This window comes from Strix uralensis, chromosome 4, assembly GCF_047716275.1.
Source record: "Strix uralensis isolate ZFMK-TIS-50842 chromosome 4, bStrUra1, whole genome shotgun sequence".
Classification (NCBI taxonomy): Eukaryota; Metazoa; Chordata; class Aves; order Strigiformes; family Strigidae; genus Strix; species Strix uralensis.
The window spans coordinates 35,463,211-35,485,983 of NC_133975.1; positions in this window are offsets into that span (position 1 = coordinate 35,463,211).

Consider the following 22,773-nt stretch of genomic DNA (forward strand, 5'->3'; position numbering starts at 1 on the left):
GAGCAAAAGCAATCTCTGAAGTCATTATCACTTGCTTTTGTCCCCTGGCCTAGCTTAGAGCAACTCTAGCTCAGTGACGTCTTTACCCTGTCTCCCAATCTCTCCTGTTCTCTTATACCAAATAGGAGGAGATTAAGAGGATGGAGCTGGCTACCCGAGTTTTTGTGGTGCTAGGAAGAAGCTTAAGCTGAAACTTTAATACATTTCTGAGAGCATATAACAATGCCAGAGAAAAGGAGTGAGCCCATGCCCTGAACAAAGCATCCCCTTTCTTTGCAGGGCCAGTAGACAAAACACACAACAATATCACTATCATGGAGAGAATTAGATTACCATATACAAGTGAAAATATGTCCTCTCCAGAAGCCCATAGACATTCCTGATCTTTACAAACCAAGTCCTGTTTGGGATTGCTACTTTATAGAATAAGGAAAGGAGTTGGTATTCCATTTCACATCTTGAGAGTCTCTTCAGTTTGTAAAGGATGTCATGTGTTTCTTCAGCTGTCAGAATGCTTTTAGATGTTACAGATGGAGGTTATGGGGGACACAAGAATAGATGCCTTTTATGCCATTGCTTCTTTTAAGTGCTAGGAAAAACAAACATTCCCTCCTTCTAAAACAAAATAAAAACTAACATAGTTATTCATTATTTAACTATCCTTTATTTCAGCCAGCATTTTAGGAGATAAATGTTAGACTATAAATTTCAGGTCTATTTTGACCTCTTCTCCCCTCCCCGTTATAGTAAAAGTAAACATAAGGAAAAAAAAAAAAAAAAAAAGGAAACAATGAAACAATGTGATTAAGGCCTATTTGGTTTAGATTAACTAAGAGTTACTGTGGTTACTAAATCCTGTTGTCAGATCAGTGAAGAGTTTGGTGTGTGTAGCTACTCTTAACTTGCACTGTTTGGTTTTCAGCCATAAAATCGCAGTGTTGACTGCAATAAGCTGTACCCCCACTATATCTTTAACCTTGAGATGAAGACACTCATTAGTAATGACTCTCTGCTTCCAGTAGAATTATATTTTCTGTCTTTTCACAATAGGCCTAGTGTCCCTCTCCATCACTACTTTAACATCACTGGTTTAAATACCACTACTTAAATGCTCTTTACATAAAACGTAAGTCTCATAGAATTTGAGAATAAGGACTGACATGTCTGAAAGGCTTACAATAAAATGAAAGTCTAACAAAAACCTGACCTTGATAAGCACTCACTATCACAGTTTCATCTGTGGGAAGAGCATACTTCTACTAGGTGCAGTACATAGCTCTTAGTTTCAGACTTTGGTCTAAACTACCCCATAGGGATATTAATGCACAGGTTTCAACAGCCCATCAATCTCACTGTAGTGGGAGCTTTGTCTTAAATTGGGTGAGGCAAGCCCAATTCTAGCTGCACACATCAATGAGTAAAGGAACAATGCCAAATAAACAGAACTTCAAAAGTAAAATGTGATGAGTTTTTAATAAACTCACCCAGATTCCAAATTGCAGTTTATTTTGACAAAGATGAAAATAATTACCTGCTTAATTAGCTTCACTTGAAACAGCCTTCATAAAGTGTTCTGATACTATTGTGAGCTGTCTTGTATGAGTATTTAGAGAAACATATTTAAATATTTATTTATTGGAATACAACATTATCATCTGTTAATGTAACGTCATAGAGTGGCAAAAAAAACCCATCAGAAACATATTTATTAGTATAATAGCACAGCAGAAAACAGTAACTTTTTCAGCATCCTCTGGTAACACATGTTCAACACCTTAGCAGGAAGCAAAGCTAAGTTTCTTCCTTCTGAATGTTATCACACCTCACTTGAAAGGGGGAAAAATATCTTAATCCATGATCAGCTGATCTGAAAATCAGGCTCTGTCAAAAGACATTTTTTCACTAGTGACTTCTTAAGTGAGAGAATCGTCTATTTTAATCCCTGTTCTGCCCCTGTATTGTGCTGTCACCTGTTTTGGCCCTTGTATACTCCATGAAAAAAAGACTAAATGATTATAAAGCAGCTCTAAAATATCCCATACGCATCTTGGAAAACAAAACAAAACTAAAATGTAACCCAAATGGTGTTCTCAAGTTGAAGACTGTCTCAATACTTAACACAGAGGCCGTGCTGAGGTGTGAAATAGAGTGATAGGGAAAGAGTGCTTAAAAAATACCTGAATAACAACTTTTTTTTTTTTTTTTCTAGCAGAATTACAATTTTTGGTGCCAGGAGCAAGAGCATAAATATTAAATCATTTGTCATTTGTATGATAAAATAGTGTGGGCCATTCCAATTAGAGATAGGTCTGCACAGCATTCAAAAAACACAGGCTTGAGCAGTAATTGTTTATGAGTTCTTATAGTTTTTTTCACCCAGGGACAGATGTACAAATCATGAAAGGCTGAATTACTTAATTCATCATCAATCTAAAGGTCCTTTCAAAAATCTGTATTGCCCTCCAGTTATGGACTTTAGCATAAAGATGTCTTTGAGCTTGCCTTATATTATTTTTTCTCCAATTATTAGTCTAGAAGCAAAGAACCACAATTCTCTTTTTTACCATCCAGTATGGATACACTGCAAGAAAAATGCAAGCTGCAATAAGAATATAAATTATGGAAAGGCTTGAAGTCCAAACATGCAAACATAAGAGACTGATTCTGTGACGTATATTCAGAAAAAGCCCCACTTGTGTTAGTTTCTGTTTTGTCTGAGTAAGAATGGAAGGAACAGGCTTGTACACATCATAAATTCAGCCCCACAATAGTATTTTACTGACCAGTCTTTCCCTACCTTTCTCATGCCCTGTGCTCATTCTAAGAACACGATAACCAGAAAGAAAAGAAAAAGCATCAGTGCAGAGTACATGGCATGATCCATTGTACATAATAGAATATTCATGTCTTTAAAAGCAAAAGAAACTCAGGCAAGTGTCTATAAAAATCTAGTTTATATTTTTGTTTCAGTGAAAATGATGTGCATAGTGATTGTGCATTTGCTGTCCTAATTAACAGTGCTTCAGTGATCAATTCCAGAAAAGATAGTTTCCTTCCTCTACCACTCATTTGTATTTATGAAAAACATAGATCCTTGCTGTAGAATCAAGACAACAAAAGGACGAAAACGTGGGGTAAATAAGAAGTTGTCTTCAAGCAAAATCTGAGAAAGTCAACTTGGCATCGCTCCAATTTTGCAGAAAATTATCCAGGTAAGATCAGGAACAGCCCAGTATATTTTCTAGATTTTAACACTACTGTAATATACATTCTTACTACAAAATTTCCTAAAGGCAAAAGAAGTAATGATAATGATGGCAATTATGTATCCCAAGTGAACAGCAGCAACTGCCTTTCTGGAGTCTATTTTTTAATTTTTGTCACAAGAACTCTTTAATGAAAAGGCTTTGCTTTAAACTGCTGACATTTTTAGCTAAAATCTATTGTGATCAAACACCAGAAAGAGCTGAGACTCAAAAGAGTCATTACTGTAAGATTGTTACCATCTGAATCACAGGCATCTTCTTGTAGCCTAGTTATTAGTCCATCTGTTCTACTCTTATTTATTGAGACAGGAAAATGTATTCCAATTCCAATTCAAATGTAGAGCCTACTGCATTAAACAAATGTTCCACAGAAGAAAAGTATGGCTTAAATATTGGGAAAGGAATTAATTCATGAAGAGGGAGAGGATTGAAAAAGGGTTGAGTAATTTCAGTTGCTTTGCTTAGTAAACACAGGAAGATGAGCCCAAGTGCCCAATCGGTCTGCAGGAATATTATTGTGTAAAAAAAACCCTGAAGTTGATGGATGAGATATAGATAGTCAATGTTTTTAACTAACTGCTTTTAAAGTATTAGTGGCTTTCAAAGAAACCCGTAACACTGAAGTTATTTTAAGTGCATCTGACTGCAGTGATGGTGTCATCACCTCTTAAGAGCCCACCATTTTTCTGAGTAAAATTATTACAAATATACAAAGTGGAAAGACTTTTTCATTTGGAATTTACTCTAAGTGACCTCTGAAGCCTACATGGGTTGTGAAGGAAAGCACAATAAAATCTGTAGTAAACATCAGCTCAGAAGGCAACTTCTCTTAGTAACTGCTTGAAAGAATCCCCAAGGCTTCTACTACAATTTTGTCTGACCTTTAGCTAAAGGTCCCTTCTATTGATTGATTTCTTTTACTGGTCCCTTCCCCGGGTGGTTACAGTAGATGGCAGGGTTTTCATTTTACAGCAGTTGTGCACAGTGGAAGTGAGAAGGGTTGAAAGCAAATATATTGAGCTGCGTATCCTCATATGCAAATAATTACAAACTAATCGGCTATCTACAGTTATTTTACTTGCTTATCATCACACTTTACAGACCAGTAAAGAATATCTTAGTCAACTAATTTTCTTCACTGTTTTTTGTTTTAATCACATTATAATTTTTATACTATACTTTTCTGAGCTCTTGGGTCTAGACATAAATTATTTCAATATATGTTTTATTTTTTTGAAAGTTGGACTTTTGATTTCTGGTCCATTACTGAAGCCTCTGACGACAGCACACTCAGTTCATACTTGAAAAGAGAGCAAGTGTTACTTTAATGTTTCTGGCAGAACTGTTGAGGATGATGTTTCTTCTCCACAGGGCTTGTCCATCTGCTCCCAGTGTGACCAGAGAACACTGTGAAAAGACTGCTGAGATTTCTGGGGGAAGCCAGCTTCATAGCTACAGCAATATGACACACAATCAAAATGCCAAAATTTGTCGATAATCTTGCCAATACACACTGAAAGAATAACTATGCTGCAGGATGTGCTAGGCTCACGTGCAGGTGTATATATTTGTGTATGCACACAAAGCATGTTGGAGTATTTGTATCAGAAGTCTGAAATAATTCATGTGTTTGTATTAATATAAACATTAAAACTACAATTGGAAGTTGAGGATTTCTCTGAGATACATCCCGTATTTTCTGAGCTGTTCTACAGATGGCTTTGTACTTTGGGGAGGGGACCCCAAATTGTTTAACTGTCATGGGACACCACAGTGCCTCAAAAGCGGAGTATTTAGCTCAGGGCTTCCAGCTCTCCATATACATCTCTTGTCCATTCCTGGCAATGGTAAAAACAGCACAGGTAGAGCAGTTTCCTTTGCTCATCACCCACACAAAGACAGATATTTTGTAGGATTATATCACAGTTCAAGTTCAAGGGCAGTTTCTATCACACAGAAGGTTCTCAGAGAGGATCATTTATTCATGATATTTTAATAAACACAGGATATCTGTGAGTAGCTAGTAATCTGGGAGCAGGTCCAATGATTCAGAAAGTAACTAGCAGTCAGAGCTTCCCATGAAAAAAAACCAGTCTCTATGGAGATGTCCAAGAAGCCTTTCCTTGTCATGACACACCATATCATGACATTCAGGTTAAGAGATCACAACAGTCCAGAAGCAAGCAAATGGCTTTTTCTTGGTCTGTGTTGAAGTGGAGAATAACAAATGAAATTGTAATTAATTACTGAAGGGCTGCATTAAAATTTTTGTGAAGGGAGACTGTCCTCAAAGGACTTATTAGGCTTTCTCTGAATCATGGCTGTGAAACCAGCATTAGATTATTGACAGAAATAAGGAAAAATACAACAGAATTGAAGAGACAATTAATGTTGTAAATAAAATCATTCTCTTCCTCTAGAGGGATCTTTCAAAAAAGATAGTCCCTCGGGGACTTTTCTCAAATTATATATACATATATATATATAAAGCATATGTATACACCTACACATCTAGGGCTTATATATTACAGTGTAAAATGAATATAAATCTTCTTGCATCCATGTATATGTATGTACAGGACTGGAAGTGAGACAAGGGAGTTTGATAGAGTGCTGAGCCAGTCTTTAAGTGTCCAGGGGGCTGAAATGAATAAATTCAGAACCTTCTAAAAATTCTGGCTACATCACTTCAATATGTAAAATTCTTCAAGTATTCTTCAAGTATTTCAAAAGGAGGATCTCAATATAAGTGTTGTACTTCTGCTGTAACTAGAAAGAACAAAATCCACCCCACTCCCCTCACCACCACCAACCCCAGAATGCTGCCATTATTTTTCATGTAGAACAAGCTAAAAATTTGCAAGGCATGTGAAAATAAAAAAGAACAGAAGAAAGTGTGGAGAACAGGGCAGGTGTAAAAACAAGCCAAGAATCCCCAAGCCTTCAGACTTTTCCCCTCTTCTCTCTGGCAAGATTTCATCTATCCTGTTCCTGTTTCCATTCTTGGCTGTTTAGTCTGGTTGCACATAGTTTCTCTGGTCCAATTCATTCTTGATATTCACTGTTCTTTTCCTACTTCATTTCTTTCTTCAGAAATAATTCCTCCCTAAACAGTAACAAGGTGTCAAGAGACAGAAGCAAGCTCAGGAAGAAAAGAGCATCCTGAGTAACTCACAGCAGGGAGTCAACAGCCAGGTCAACATGCTTATGTAGCCCTATAAAATGGAGTATGGCTGAATACAATTGGTGATGAAAAAGGACATGCACAAAACAAGATAGATCAGGAATGCAAATCCTTGCAGTCCAAAAGGTGTCCTTTTGTAGTCAACTTCAACTACTCTTGGCATTGCAAGGGCTCCAGGCATTCAGTTCAGTTAAAATTTCACATTCTCTTGGTAAATTCAAGCTTATTGTGCCCTTGAAAAAGTTTGGAACTTGAGCATGAAAAACACAGAGTCACAAATTAATCAAGTAGCAAGTAGGAAAACTAGCTAAAAGTACAACATGAGGATGATATTAGTCTGGCTTGGTGAAGTCTGGAGATGGAGACACAGAAAAAAAGGCAGAGTAGAGGAATATTGCACCAGATCGCTCTTTCATTTACTGAAATAAAGACACTAGTAAATCAGAAACACAATGTGAATTTTGACTTGGACAGGATTATCTCCTACTGATTGCAACATAAAACAGTCACACTGTTTTATAGCTCAGGTGATCAAAGAAAAACATGAGAAACAGCAATTGTAGTAGAACATATGCTTTTAGAAAAGTCACGTAACTGTAACACATGCTATGATGAGAAGAAAGTAAAAACAAAATCCTAAATATATTCTTCATAGACTTAACTAAAATCTCAAATTTAACTGAGCAAAATCAGCTATAGCAGTTATACCACCTCCAGTTCTGGCTCTGGTGACATCTGAATTTTACTGAAAAAATAATCATTAAAGAAAACCTGTATCATAAAAAATAGTAATAAAGTGGTTGCTACCACACTGTTGAATGTAGCAATTTTATAAAGAAATGAAGGAGAAGTTGTGCATTACTTAGAATGTTGAAGTGTCTCAGACAGGAATTATGTTTAACATGATTGTATCATATTGTATGTGATAGTATAACAATTGTGATATATATCAATGGTGCTTGTAGATAAAAATTAATCCTATTTAAAGCATTGTTTTAAACTCTCTGTGCTTGCCTTCTCCCAGTTTTAAATCATCTTCAGCCTTTTAAAATTTTTTTATGTTTTTTTTATTGGGCAGCTATCTCAATTCCACATTTTTTGAATAAAAATAACAAGTAGTTACTGTAAAAATATCTATATTATTGCAGTTACCTTCACAAGAATTAATCCATCCTATACCATACTAAATTGATTCATAGCACCAAGTCAAGAAGTACAATAACTCTATCTGTGATTAAAATTGAGTAGAAAACCTAATTATCACACCTGAAAGGTGAAAAAAAAAGTAAGACAACACCTTCCATCTGTAGAGCTTTAATTCCCTAATTAAAAAATATAGAGGCTTTCTAATTTAATCATCAAATGATATGAGGAAAAGCAGACTTGATAGCTTCAATAATTAACTCTTCATAATTTATTGCTACTGGGCAAAACTATCATTACATTTGAAAACTTCTTCTGTCCTTGTAGGACCAGGAATCAAGCAGCACAAGAATTTAGAAAGAGTTAACCTATCCAAGGTTATAAAGGCATCATATCATGGCCTAGTGTCAGAGGTTTCTCTATAGTCACTTGGGAGAACTAGATTTTGACCTCATTGTTGAAAGATGTCAGAATCTGACCACAAGAAGGACCACCCAGCACCCTCTCCTTGCACTGAATTCAATTCAAGGGTCTAGTTGTCAACAGTGTTATGAGTCAGTTCTACAGCTAGGAGTCGGAGATCCAGGGTGAACATGTGACTTCACTGAAATTGTGCTGAAAAAATAAGCATTTCAAACTGATTGTTTTCCAATCCTACCTCCAGATATGGAAATAATATGCAAATCTCACTGCTGCAAAAGAAGGGATATTTAAATTGTGTGTACTTGCAGGCACATTTGTATGTCAAATAGGTCTTAGAGGGTTCTTATATTTCCAAAAACGTGTTGTTTAGTTCATGTCTCATGTCCTGTACACACTGGAGTGTCAGCGATAGAGTTGCTTATGTTTACACACACGGGGATAAAAAAAGCAGAAGAAGCCTTTTTACTCACACACAAAACCATGAAAACAACTCTGCTTATTTTCTCTAGTATCAAAAAGAGTGGTAAACACCTTTACCAATTGCTGCCTCAAGGAAATCTGACCCTGATAGAGCAAAATCTATAAGGATACAATACTTCTTGGCCCGTTTCCCTCCGTCACAGTCTCATACATATCACATCAGCTGCTCCAACAGGAGGATGTGCAATGAGGTCAAGCCTCTACTGAGCTGAATGAGGGTTTTCAGCAACTATCCATGACCTTCCCTAAACACAAACCAACTGGTATTCCCCTGATCCCAGCCCTTAATTAGATGAAAGCTACTGTGTCAGTGCCACCTCTGTGCCCCAACTCTTCTCTTGTTTCTCTAGACAGACAATTAGGAAACGATAATATCTGCAACTCCAAAAAAGCAAATATAAGCTATGCATTGCTATGCACGCTGCCAGCTATAGCTATGCAAAAACCACCAACTTCAGGCACCAAGTAAAGTAATCATCACAAAACGTAGGAGCTGAAATCATGGTGAATTTAGGCACAGAGACATGCAGAGACGTCCAGTGGAGTGCAGAATAAACAGATTAATAGTTTTATGTAAGATGAGGAAACATTTATGGGTAACGCATATATGATGTATAGAAACTAAAGATATTTATTGTTAGGCCTATTGGGACCTTTTTTAAAATCTGAACATATTCTTTAAAACAATGGTGAGAAAATGTAGGCTGTCACGCCTACCCTGTAAATAAAATTTAGTTTCCATGGATGTCAATCTAGTACTTTACAAAATAAAACAATAGAACAACAATATTCCATGAACTATATACACTTACTCCACTAGAATATTTACCATTCTAATTCCTAAATAGATATCATGAAGACATTTGTTTTTAAAAATGATGCCATTAACTCTCATGTTATTTTCTTGTATTTTGGCTTAGGTTTCTCCAGTTGAAAGGGTTTAGGAAAAACATAGCTTTTTCAAAAAATAATGTCATTTAAGTTTTTTTTGGTGATGCATTTTTTCAATATCAATTACTCCCCAGCTGGTCCAGGGCCACCCCATCCCAAGGCCATGCCCAGCAACGAAGGGGACCTGGTCAACACCAGACCCTTTCAGGAGCCCCGTTCTGCTCACCCCAGCTGGGTACTGCATTTCAAAAAAAAATGACACCATCATTTTCAGGCTGAGAAATCATTAGGCTAAACAGCCAGCTACCTGTCACCATCACAGGAGTAGTATAACACTGAAGGAGGAAGATGCATAGATAGAGAAACATGCAAATACAGCATCTCAAGAGGGTGTAGAGCAAACTGAGTGGTAGCTGGAACTGCTGTAATTAATAAATGTACAGATGAAGAAATTAGCCTTCTTCCTGATAGATATGTGACAGAAAATGGTGGTCAATCGAAGAATGCTATATTAACTGTACAATTAATTCAATAATTGTCTATTTAAAGGACATCCATTCTTTTGTTTCCCAAGTCATCCCAGTTTTTCTTCTTCTAGACTGCTACTCTAGTAGCCAGATTAGACTTCTTTTTGAAACAGAAGTGGAAATATTTTGTTTTGTATTTAATGAAAAGATTCTATGGCACTTTCTTAGATTTTCTGTGGAGCTCATTCTCTGTAACACCACTCTTCCATCAAGGGTATCATACATGATTCTTGAACCAAGCTTATATACTTACAACACTTCTGTTCTAGAGTAGGGTCTTACTTCAAATTAAATTCGCAGGGAGATTTTGCTCCTCCTTGCAAACTTGTCCTTGTACACATTGAAGGTACCAGTTACCTAATTTTATTAGCAGAAAAGAAGACATTAGAACTAAATAACCTTTGTGTTTTCTCAGAAGTGAACACCTAATGCGAGTTATTATGACATTTATAATTTTTGACCTGGTTATTTTAAATGATGTAATAATGAAAATCACTGGGGTTTTTGAATGTTTAATCAATTTGCCAAATGAAAGAACATGAAAGTGAATTGTGAGTACAGTACTAAGAAATAAAATTCAAAATTCTCCTCTAATGAACAAGAGCTAGGTAGAGCACTTAAACCATGCATTTAGCCCATTAAAGCTTCAAGGTCAAATTAATATATATTTTTCCTTAGATATATTTCAGAAAGAATAAGAAGCATATTTACTTGAAAAGAAACACTGTTCATAGAGAATGTTCAAGAATATAAAAGAGTAAGATTCAAGATATAAGACATGTAACTCAAAAAAACCCCAAAGGCATTAAACTATGTTGACAAACATTATTTTCTTTCTTTCAAAACTTTCTCTCTGTCTAATCGAGCTTCAATTTTTAGTATGGTCAGTTCCCAGCAGAACATGGTGAAAATTTGTAACACGTGGCAATACACTAAAACTGTAGAAAGAAACAGACCCAATGAAGAATTTCTGAGTAGTGACTGTGGAGGAAAAGAACATTTATGCTATAAACCTTCAATCTGAAGAAGTGGGCAAAGGTTTTTTGTGATCAGTAGTCAGAATTATGCAGAAGGCAGGACTGGAGAAATGGAAGATACTAACTACTCAGACAGCTGAGTTAGGGAAGGAACCCAGAACAGGACAATTACTGTTTCAAGTTTTGGTAAACTCCTCTTTGTTGTGATTTATCATGGAAAAAATAGAAAACATATTTCTATATTTCTATATAAAAATATAGATCATTTGAGATTTTACTCAGTTAAATATCCAGAAGATTATTTAGGAGACAGTGGTATAAAAAATAACTCCTTAAGACAGGAGAGAAGAATAGCAGCAAAACAATAACCATTGATTTAGGCAGGCAGATTTTGACAAACTAAAAAAATTGGGAGTCCAGCTTACGAAAGTGTGGGATAAAGAGCAGGCAGTTCCTTAGCAAAACACTATTCAGGAAACAACTATAAGCTGTCCCACTGTGGAGGAAAGATGAGCAATTAAGAAATGAGCTAAACAATGAGCTCTTTTTGAACCTCAGACACAAGAAGGAAGTTAGCAGAAAGTGGAAGCTAGATCAGATCATTAAGGATGAAGTTAAAGGTAGGTATGGACAAAATCAGAAAAGTAAAGGTACACAAGAGATGTAACTAACTAGAGATGTGAATAACCAAAGTAAGTTCCTTTGGAAGAATGTTAGTAACATGAGGTAGCATATGGAAAGGGTTGGTTTGAAGCAAAAAGGAGAACTATTTTTTAGTGTTTTTTACCAAAAATATCAGGTTTGATAAAGTGACTATAATAAATAATACCAGGAGAAAAGAGCAAAATCTTGTCCTTGGGTCAGGAAGGAATACATAAGAGAGTGCTTAGATAATTTTCATTATTCCAAATCATCTTAGTCTAATGCACTTCGTAACTTGGTAACTGAAACCACAGATCTTTGAGAAATTGAGAAAGATGGCAAAAAAGAAAAATAATTAAATTAAAATTAAAATTAGATAAATTAAATTAATATTTCAATTTAATTAAATGAAACATTTAAATTAACTTGAAATTAAATTAAAATTTAATTAAATTTTTAAAATAAAAATTAAAAAAGGCAGAAGTGGGGAATTATTGAGTTATTATCTTAATTTTAAATCACAGAAAATAATCTGGAAAAAACAAACAAGGGATGCTTAGGAAATACAGGGAAAAAAGAGATAAATGAACAGTGAACCAAAATTTATCAAGAATAAATCAGGTCAAAACAGTATGGTTTTACTTTACAACAGAAAAACTGGCACTGTGGTGAAATAAAAATCAGCAGATGTCATATATTTTGTGGGTTTTACATATAACATTCTTATAAGCAAACTGTAAAATCATGACTGGGATCAATATTGTACAAGTAAAACTGAGGAAAACCAAGTTCCAGCAATGGTTCTTAATGGTTCCCTCTGAACTAGATGGTAAATGGATTTCTGCAGAGCTCTATTTCTCATACATCTGATCCTCATACCTATTCCATATTTTCATTAAGAGACTGGCTGGTGAACTCATGAAATTAGGATTACAAATATGTTGAAAGGCAGAATTTAACTTGACAAATTGGACATACATTTTGAAAAATAATTGGATGTTATTTAACAGAGAGAAGTAGAAATTACTAAAAGAGAGTCATCTACATAAATACATGGTAGAAAATAATTGAGTTGGAAATCACTCTCAGAGATGGATATAGTAGCTATCTCCATAAGCAGCAGAACACAAATCAATGGAGTCATGCTTTTGCAATTGGCCAACTAAAACTTGCATTGTCACATATAAACAAATGACAAATGCAAAAATATTTCAATTTAGACAGTACTGGTAAGGGCAAAGTGGAGGTACTTTGTGTCCAGCTTGAGGTAATATATTTCAAGAAAGGTGACAGGAAAGGGAGCCCAGAGAAGAGTCACAGATATGAGAGGTTTTTAAAGCATAATTTATTACGAATATTGAATAAAGAGATAGACGAGTTTAATCTGAAGGAGACAGACTGAGATACAAAGGGAGAAGAAACAAAAAAAGTATTTATCTAAATAAACACTTCAGGAAAGGAGAAGGAATTAACCTAATACCATATTCGTACAAATATGAAAAACAGCAATCGGCTTAAATTATACTGAACAAGATATAAACAAAACTGTATTAATAGTAGGGCAGTAAGGTAAAGCCTGGGTCACACCTTTTGGGAAAGCTATGGCATTTCCAGTGCTGAAGGCGTTTAAGACTAGGCTGAACAGATGTCTCAGACTCTACCTAAATATAATTGACTCTGCCCTGCAGTAGGTGGATGGACACTGACTGGATAACCTTTTGAATTCCCTTCCAGCAATATTATGATCTAACCACTTGTAATTCTCACTGCATTGAAATTGGTGCCAAAGCATTTAATACCCCCCCTTCTTTTTTCCCCATTATGACCTCTCACAAGAAAAGCTAATAATAGCTTATTAACCTGTTTAAAAGGCAACCAAACAAATGCAACCTCCCCTCACATACCATTCCAGACAGAACTGATGAGCAGACTTCTGCATGCCTGTGCTAAGCCTCCAATGTAGAATTTAAAAGGGTGTGTCTTTTGCTTGGCAGTACTCTAAGTAGTGTTCAGCGTTCTGCATGTAATAAGCAGTACGAAGACCCTCCATGTTTCCTCTAACAGAATCAGAGACCTAAGAGCACTTTGATCATTCAAAGATGCCAAGAGATACAGTAAGGCACCTCTCTACCTAAAAAAACAAAACACAAACAATAAAAAAAGGCCAGCCTCTCCTCCTCCCCCCCAAAAAAACAAGAAACAAAAGAGATGCATATGACTCACTAAATAAGCAAAGAGGGAGCACTTCCCAGAGCTTTAAGAACCACAACCTGTGGATTGAATTCCACCTTAGGAGTCTGGACTCCACTGTCCAGGAAAACTCAACATTTTTTGAGCTTACTCTCTGAAAGATAATTCTGATATTAAGGAAACACCTACAAAAATTGAATTGCTCGACATCAATATGTCAAGATACATGTTTGTGTATTTATATGCAAACATAATTACAGATACCAAATTTTAACTAAGAAAATAAAGACACCATTAAAGCGACTAAGTTTTCCTTCAATTAGTAACCCAGAAAACATGCAGAAATTCTGAAGACTTTCCACCATGAAGGAAAATCCACACAGAATCTGATTCATCAGGGTATTATTTCCCTTTCTTCTATTTCACTCACCATGATTTTGTGTGGCCTCATTTGGGAAATGCCATTTCAAAACACAGCTAATGTGAGAAATACTGCAACATATTTCATCAGACATGTTTGTGGTTTCTGAGAAATACCTCCAGATTATCTTGTACATAAGGTTGCAAAAATGAATGGTAGTTTGATAGGAGCTGGACTACAAATATGAAGTCTGAAATGTGGTTCTGTAAGTTTAAACCACTGAATAATATTGTAACTAGATAATTGTCATTTACATTACACCTTTGCCTTGTACGTTAGTAATGATTTCACAAAAGAAGGACACTTCATAAATTTGGTAGGTGAGAAAGCTGACTCAGAGAGGAAAAGTAAATAGCCGAAAGACATCCTGTGAGACCAAGCCTAAGCTAAGAAAAATGTCTAGATCTTCTGCATCTCTCTGCCTTAGCTGTTGGACTATACTGACACAGGGGGCACTGCTTAATTGAATAGGCATTTTAAAATTATCTGTTTAAATGGAGACTCTTGCTGGATAAGAAGAATAGCAAAAAGAAAGTCATATGGAACGCCAGTCAATACTACTACACTATGTTTTTCAATTAAAATTACAGTAGAATTAATAAAGGTTTTCTGAAAACTGAAGGGCTTAACTGATTATGAGATTATGTGAATTTCATTCACAATTCAGCTAGGAGCAATTAATATCCTGGGAAGTCTTCCTACTTTTTTGGAATATAGCATTAGAAGGATGGCAATATTCCTACTCAGTCTGATTATTCATATTGTTTGGCAGAAGAACACAAACCACTTTCCTAACCTGCAAAGACAGGATACTCAAAGTAGCTAAATGGAGAAGATACTTGAATTTAAGCCAGATTAAATTACAAAAATGGAGGACAAAAGAGAAACTATGATGTGAAAAAGTTTGTTGCCAACTAACTCATGCAAGAGGATTTGTCTTCATCTGAGATTCAGACACTAAAAGCTGATCATGAACACTTAATCTTTGAAAAAAAAAACAAAAAGAAAAATGAAGAACCCTTTTGCAGGAATGTTATATTCAAAATTTTATAGTCTGCTTCATAGACTAACTTGCAAGGACCAGATGCTAGTTTGTTCCAACCCATAAGGCCTTAGGGGAAAAGGATAAACTGCCAGATTTTAAAACCAGATATTGAAACTCCTGTTTTTGCCAATTTGTATGTTCACATGAAAGCAATTTCATTCACTTAAAAGAAGTTCATATAATGTAAGGCCCAACTTAGTATAAAGCTACTAATATTGGGCCCACATTAAGGGCCTATAGATCTGATTCTGCAGGATCTGGAACCCCTTTGAATTAATTTTATAAGATAAGGAAGTCTGCCTCAAAAAGGACTTAATCCTCCTTTTCATAAGATGTTATGATTCCCTACCTCTCCCTCACCACATTTTTTTGCTTAACTTATTTATGACTGATACAGGGAAAAATTACATGTAACTTATTTTCAGTACTGTACAAACAAGGGGGTTATTAAAAGCAAACTGTAGAAATCAAAGGCCTTTCCTCTTAATTGAACAACAGTGGAAATAAGAAGTCACTTTCCCCTCTTGTACTCATTGTTGAATGCCATGAGCATTATTTTGAATGCAACAAATCAGACAGTGAGGTGGCCCTATACATCAGTTAGGAAGTTAAATTCACAGTAACAAACTACTTTTCAGACTTTTTTTTTTTTTAATTGTATTTTGTCAGTTGTCAGGATTAAAGGATGGTTTAGGAGGAATATTAGGTTCATTTTGTTTATGAATAGGAATGGATTCAGAGTCCACCAGTTTAAGTAAACAGTAAATCTTGAACATGTAAGTGAATAGAAGGAACTCAAGTTAGGAAAAAACCCCAGTAACTGTACACTGATTTTGTTTCATAAGTTAAATATGAAAAAAATTACTTTTTAACTATTTTCAATTTTGATAATCTCATGATTTTTTAATCATTCACAAAAACTAAAAATTCTTCAGGTTAAAGAAAAAGTTTTGTTGTCTATTAATCGTAAGACTTCATTATGAAAATAAAGTTTTGTATTATACATGAAAATAACATTTTAGTCAAAATCTTTATTTTTCTAAACTATTTAAAGACTATCATTTGAATGACCATGAAATATTACAAGTGTGAAAACTTATTTGTATTTAATAAGAAAGAACTAAAGGGAGCAACATTGTTTATTGCCAGACATTTCACTTGAAACAAAATGCAAAAGCCACCAAAGGGATATACTTTCTTCTGCTGCAATTTACTTTGAATAAAAAATAATTATAGTTATTGAAAGTAGAGAGAGGAAATTTCTGAAGAAACAGCTTGATCAGTACACCATTATGCTAATCAATCATCCCTGTTTGCATCATTATATTTTATCTTTCATGACTATAAATAGAAGAAACTGTTGGAACCAAACAGAAAGGTATATAATTATATTGTTACAGCAACCAATTTATAACTTTTAGCACATGAATAAAACATCAAATAAATATTTTCATTAGTTTTTATTTTTATGAATGACAAAAACCAAACACAAGCACATTTGCTTGTTTTACTTTTTAAGGAGAATTACTGAAGTCCTAAATTGAATGCTGGAATCTCTGCAGAGAAACTAACTGAGGAAATTCCATCTTCATCACTTTTTCAATAAACAAATGAACAAGTGTTGAATTAGAATAACACCAAATTATATCTTTAGCTGTTTCAGTTTGCTTTCAGTCAGGCTCAGCCTACTTTTGTATTCATTCCCCATTCGCTTGACAAACATTCAGGTGTTCATAAGTGAATCTTTTTCACAAGCACTATTACCAGAAACAAACCAAACCAAAACAAGACAGAAAAAGACAGTTTCTCATCTATTCTTTGCTCTTTTACACCTCTTAAGCAGTGTACAAAGGACAGAAAATAGTAACAGTGGACCAAGTGCAATTCCTTCCAATGCCTCTACCAAACTATGCTGCCACAGGCAATGCATCACAGGCTGGGAAAAAAACATCCAGTGGGTGCTCTTCTGCAATGTTTTAGTGGTATATTATCTATTGCAAACTGAAGCTATTGGGCATAAATTAAAGCGTCTCAGAGGCTATTCATATTTACTTTGGGTATAGAGTGAATGGAATCATTTACAAGAAGCAGAGACTGGATCCCAAGAGCACCGCCTTCTTGGTCTAAAAAGAAGTTGGGCTTAAGTTCATGTTTCAAGTATTCACATCAGTGGTAGTGTATGTTCACAGCTAAAACCAAATACAAGTTTTTCTCCAAAGATCATATCTATGGAAGTAACTAAATAAGCCAGGCAAGAATGTGAGCATGCATTTTGCAGCTCAGACCAAGCAGAAGCATGTTGTTGTTTTATGTCAACAGTTAGTGCAGGTGGTGGACACTGTTCTCAGTCTGAGAGATTCAGGTATGGAACCAGTTTACAAAGGCTGATGCACAAGTTAATGCTAGTCCTCTTTAAAAAAAGATGTGGAACTTATTCTTACAAAGAATTTTCTCATTTTGAATTAGAAGACTTTTATGACTCATGATCAATTTAAGACAGCATTCATTTTGTCAATGAATTCACAAAATGCAAGAGGCTACACAAATAGGAGAGAATGAGAGAAATAAAAAACAATGCATTTGATAACCTCGTGTAAAATAGGACACTGATCTTTTGAAAACCCCTTGCCAGCGTCCTGATATAAAGGCATTTGATGACTCAGCCATGGTTTTCAGCTCTTCTTTGCAACAAAGGCTGTGCATGCTCACACAATTACACACATGAATGTGATAAAATACCGTTTAATCTAAAATCTTCACTCAGTCATTAAATCTTTCAGTAACTTAATATATTCAGGAATGATGCTGTGGGCTAAGCCAGTGTAGCCAAGTCGCAAAACATTAAAACTACTATAAAATTCCACAATATTTTTTTCAGCTAATCTACTACCTCTTCTTGAGAGATTCAGAGAGTTTGTGATTATTTTCTATATGTCCAAAGCATAATTCTGACCAATCCTAATTACTTCACACAGATCACATACTTCTAGCAGCTATTCATAGTAAAGTCATAAAAGAAACTTTTGTAAGAATAAATTAGGTTAGTAAAGATAATTGAGACCTCTTTGTGGACGTGCAACAAACAGGAGAAACCATAGGAGCAGTTTTATTTTAGTATAAATATTTGATGTATAAATGAGAAGAATATCATCATTCTTACGAAAGATTATATAGTGCTTAAAATATGACCATTAATGTGTAAGGAAACATATCCTGCCTTTTCCCCTCAATTTTTTCTTTGCTGTAACTGCTAAAGCACGTAATGGGATATATCCTTCACAGAGATATAAACTTTAAAAATGTGTTCTACCTTTAATTAACATTAAATATATCTGTCTTATTGTGGTTAGAGTACTGTATCCATTTTTTTACAGTCATCAGGATTTAATTTTAAAATAATTGAGAGAACAGATAGCTGTTTCTGCTTATATAGAAAGGTGAAACACCAGGAAGATGGTAAATCAAAATGAAAAAGAACCTTAAACTCTCAGGATGCAGTGTTTTAAAATTGCTGTAAATCGTTATTTCAGAATTTGAATGGTGGATTTTAGAATTATTTAGCTGATAAAAGTTGTGTGTGGTACAAATAATTTAGGACACAACAGGAGAAAATACAAGATAGTAATGTTTCAAATGAGAATCAAGGTATTTATTTGCTATACAATAGTTAATTATTGCCTATTGAAACATTTGTTCATCATTTAGAAGTCTTTTTTTGATTCAATATGTGAACTTTAATAGAAAAGTTGATGAAAAGTCAGAATAACTGTTGATTTAAATTATATGCATCCTTGAAAGTAATTAAAACAGGGAGTTCTGCTAGTGCAGATGTGTAGAACTTGCTAGGTTTCTAAGCTTACAAATTTTACGACCTTTCCTCTGAAATTTGAAGAAGCAGATTCCCTTCCTCCAGAGAAGCAGCAGAAACCAGTCCACAAGCATATTGAAACCACATTTAACTACATGGCATGACGATTAGTGTTATAATCTCATTCCCTAAATTATTGCTATTTTGCAATGTAGTACATAAATTTGGAGGCTCTCACAATGACATGTGTTTTGTTCGAAAATACATTATTTTCAGGAAGTGTTCATAAGGTCAAGACTTATTCCCAAATCCTCCTAATTATTAAATTTTATTTTTTTTCTGAGCAGAAATAATGATTCTATAGGATAGGGAATGTGTTAATCTGCCTCACAATAATTCTGCCATACAAAAAAAAGGTCTTCCAAATCCAAATTCTTTTACTATAAAGGGCTTTAATCTAAATTCCTCGTTTTCTCTCTTTCCAATTATACTCCTCACTAACTTGCTTTAAACATGAATAATGCAATAATGTAAAAACATCCCCCCTGGTCAGAAACTTACATCATTTCCAGCATAGGCAGTTACAGAGGGCAATTATAATACCAAGGTAATTACATACAGAATCATGTGAACTCTGACAGCCCACTGAATGGTATTCCCCTGTAGGTTACAGATTAAGCAAATCAAAGTGTTTATTAGAACAAAAAGTTTCTTTTGGTAGCTGAATCTACCTTCCTCTGTTTGTGTATATTTCTCCTAAAAGTCCAGAAATATCAAGGCTTTTTACAAATCAGTTTGTGTAAGCACCCTAACAACTCCCAAATATAACAACATTAAAAAAAAAAAAAAAAAACAAACAAAAAAAACACAAACAAACAAACAAAAAAAAACCAAACAAAAAAACCCAAAACAACCCACAAATCCAAAACCCTTGTATAGTCCAGAGTCACATTCTACCTCACTCACACAAGCATTTTCTAATGAAACTAATCAGGGCAGCTGCCAAGATAAAATACGGCTTTGGAATCCTGAAACTTATTTATGTGCAGTTGTCAAAATGTTCCTCATTCTAGGCTCCACTGGGATTTTGGCAAAGGTCCTGACTGAGGAATGTTGGTCACTTTTCAGCAAAAGAAAGTCAGTAGCAGTACTGATGAAAAAAAATCACAAAATATTGTATAAACGGTGAAATGTCACTTTTCAACACACCAAGTTTTTCTTATAAACTATATTTGGCAAAGTGCTCCCTATCAGAGAAAAAAAAAAAAATAGTGTTTAAAACATTACAGTGATCCATACAGAGATGTATTTACTATAATGATGACAGTGAACAAGCAAATAACCACAGTTTTTGCCAAGATTCTGTATTTCTAAACCAAAATGTGAAGGTAAGGCCTACCTATTTTCTGTGTCTGCTGCCAAATTCAGCCAAATTACAAATAAGGATATAAAATTATAACATAAAAATTAATGTAATTGACAGAGAGGACTAAAAAAGTAGAAAAACAGTAGAAAAATAACCACCAACAAGCAGGCATGGCAAATGTCACATATTTTATATTTTATCTTGCATTTCATTTACAACATTTAATCAATCTTTTGATACTCCCTATCACCCATTATGACCATGTACTTGTAAATCATATTCATTTGCAAGCATGCATAATTCACTTGAATTTATACAGTTTATATTTTTATTGCATATAGCCATAAATCTTGAAATATCACTTTGATATTTAGTCAGTCATGTCACTGTATGTGGCAAATGACCAGTGATTACAGCTATACTCAGTAGGGATGTAATAGACAGTGATAGTGTGAAAAATTGTGCAAGTTATAACCTGGAATAACCTGCAGCTACTGATACTGAAAAAAATGTAAACTGCACCCCAAAGAAGTTATAGCACTGGATCTTGCCTATGCTACTCCAGACACAAACAAAGCAATTATAGTCTTTAGACAGTGAAACGGACTTCTACAGGTAGAAAAGCACCTCCTGGTATATGGTAGGGTCATTGAAAATGCAGGTAAGCCGGTAGAAAATGGAGATGGAGAACAGCTGGGGTCTAACAATGTTCAGCTGATTTGATACTATATAAAGCACAGGCCATAGAAGTGTATTCCTTAACTGAATGCAAACATTTGATTTCAACAATGACCACTGAAGTGCCTTAATCTTGTGAATACTTTGTTCATCACAATCCAAGTAAAAGCAGCTTTTATGAATATAATTGTCTATACAAGTAAAGTCTTCTAAAAAACCTTTGGGATAATAAACTAAACTAGCAAGATTTTGCCATGATTTTTCATGACTGATGAGACATTCTAAACTCCTTTTGTATTTAATCTATCAACCTTTGTTTAAACTTTATGAAGATATATTATATTATATTATACATGCACATCTCAATATAAAATTAAGTCAGAGAAGTACTCTAACATATTTCAAAATTTCACACTTAATTAGGCTTTTTGAGAAATTATAGCCCTTTTTAAATCCTAGTGGGTAAAAAAGCACATTTTTCAGTAACTGTCATTTTAACAGACAGCAAGTCAGACCAACTGGCTGAGAAAGACCTGGTTTCTTACAGAAGCAAGTGTAAAGATCACTGGATTTTGAATTCTGATTTCAAATGTTGTGCTGTGGATAGAAATCACTAAAAACATTAAAGATACTAAAAGAAAATAGTATTATTCCACATAGTTTTCAACAAATTGCTATATCAGCTGCCTATAAATCAAATGTCAAATGTATGATTCTTTTCCTATCTATGCTGATAATTAGTTTACTATTTTACTGGTTTCTTTTACCTCCTTGTTAGCAAAAAGAGTTGTCTGAACAGCCTTCACATACAGACAAGTTACACTTCCTAAGTTTTCTTTTAAATATGCCCATGTACAACTCCTACCCATTAGCGTACATTTGTCTATCTCTATTCAAGTAAATAAAATTATCTAGCTTTCTGGAACAGGCCCTAAAGCACTGCCTTTACTTCAGTTTCCCACTGATCAAAGCATACATGATGGGTGGGATGAGCAAAGACCTTGAAAATAGAACATTTACTGAGCTCTTGTTTGTCTACAAAAAAATTAAATGTTCAACATTAAAGGTAAGGCCACTGGAGAATGGCCTACAGAGTGCTGAATAAATATAAAGCATGTTTGGGTTGGTTCCCTTGTGCCCTAAACTCTTCCTCCCACCCCTGCAGCAAATTGTCTCTGTTAACATGTTTCTCTCTCTCGACTTACATGGCAGCACTCCAATATTTACTTGGTCATTCTCCAGTAATGTACATCTTCTGGTACTAAAGACTTTGATTCAAAGACTATAACTTGGTTTCAGACAACACCACCACAAATACAATAAGTTTCTGAGGATCTCCCAAGACACAGTCTGAAACTTGGCGGAGGAACCTTGGTTTGGTCAAGGCAGTGCTGATGAATCAAGTTCATTATGTCACAATCTATTTGAGCTTCAATCAAGCCTGAATCTATGGGTATTCTTGGCTCACAACTAGTACATAGAGCAACAACTGCTATCTTTTCCCATCAGGAGGGAAGTAAACATTACGGTAATTCATTTGTGCTGGGGACTTTTTAAAATTTCACTATGAATATGAATCTAATTAGGGGCCCGACACTGATACTCTCCTGTGTTAACATATATACATATTGCTCTGACACAGTTATATTTAAAAAAAAGTTAAAATGAGTGATGCAAGAACCTCAGAAGCCTTGGGGTTTGGAAAAGCTTCAAAAAAACAGTGCAGACAGTT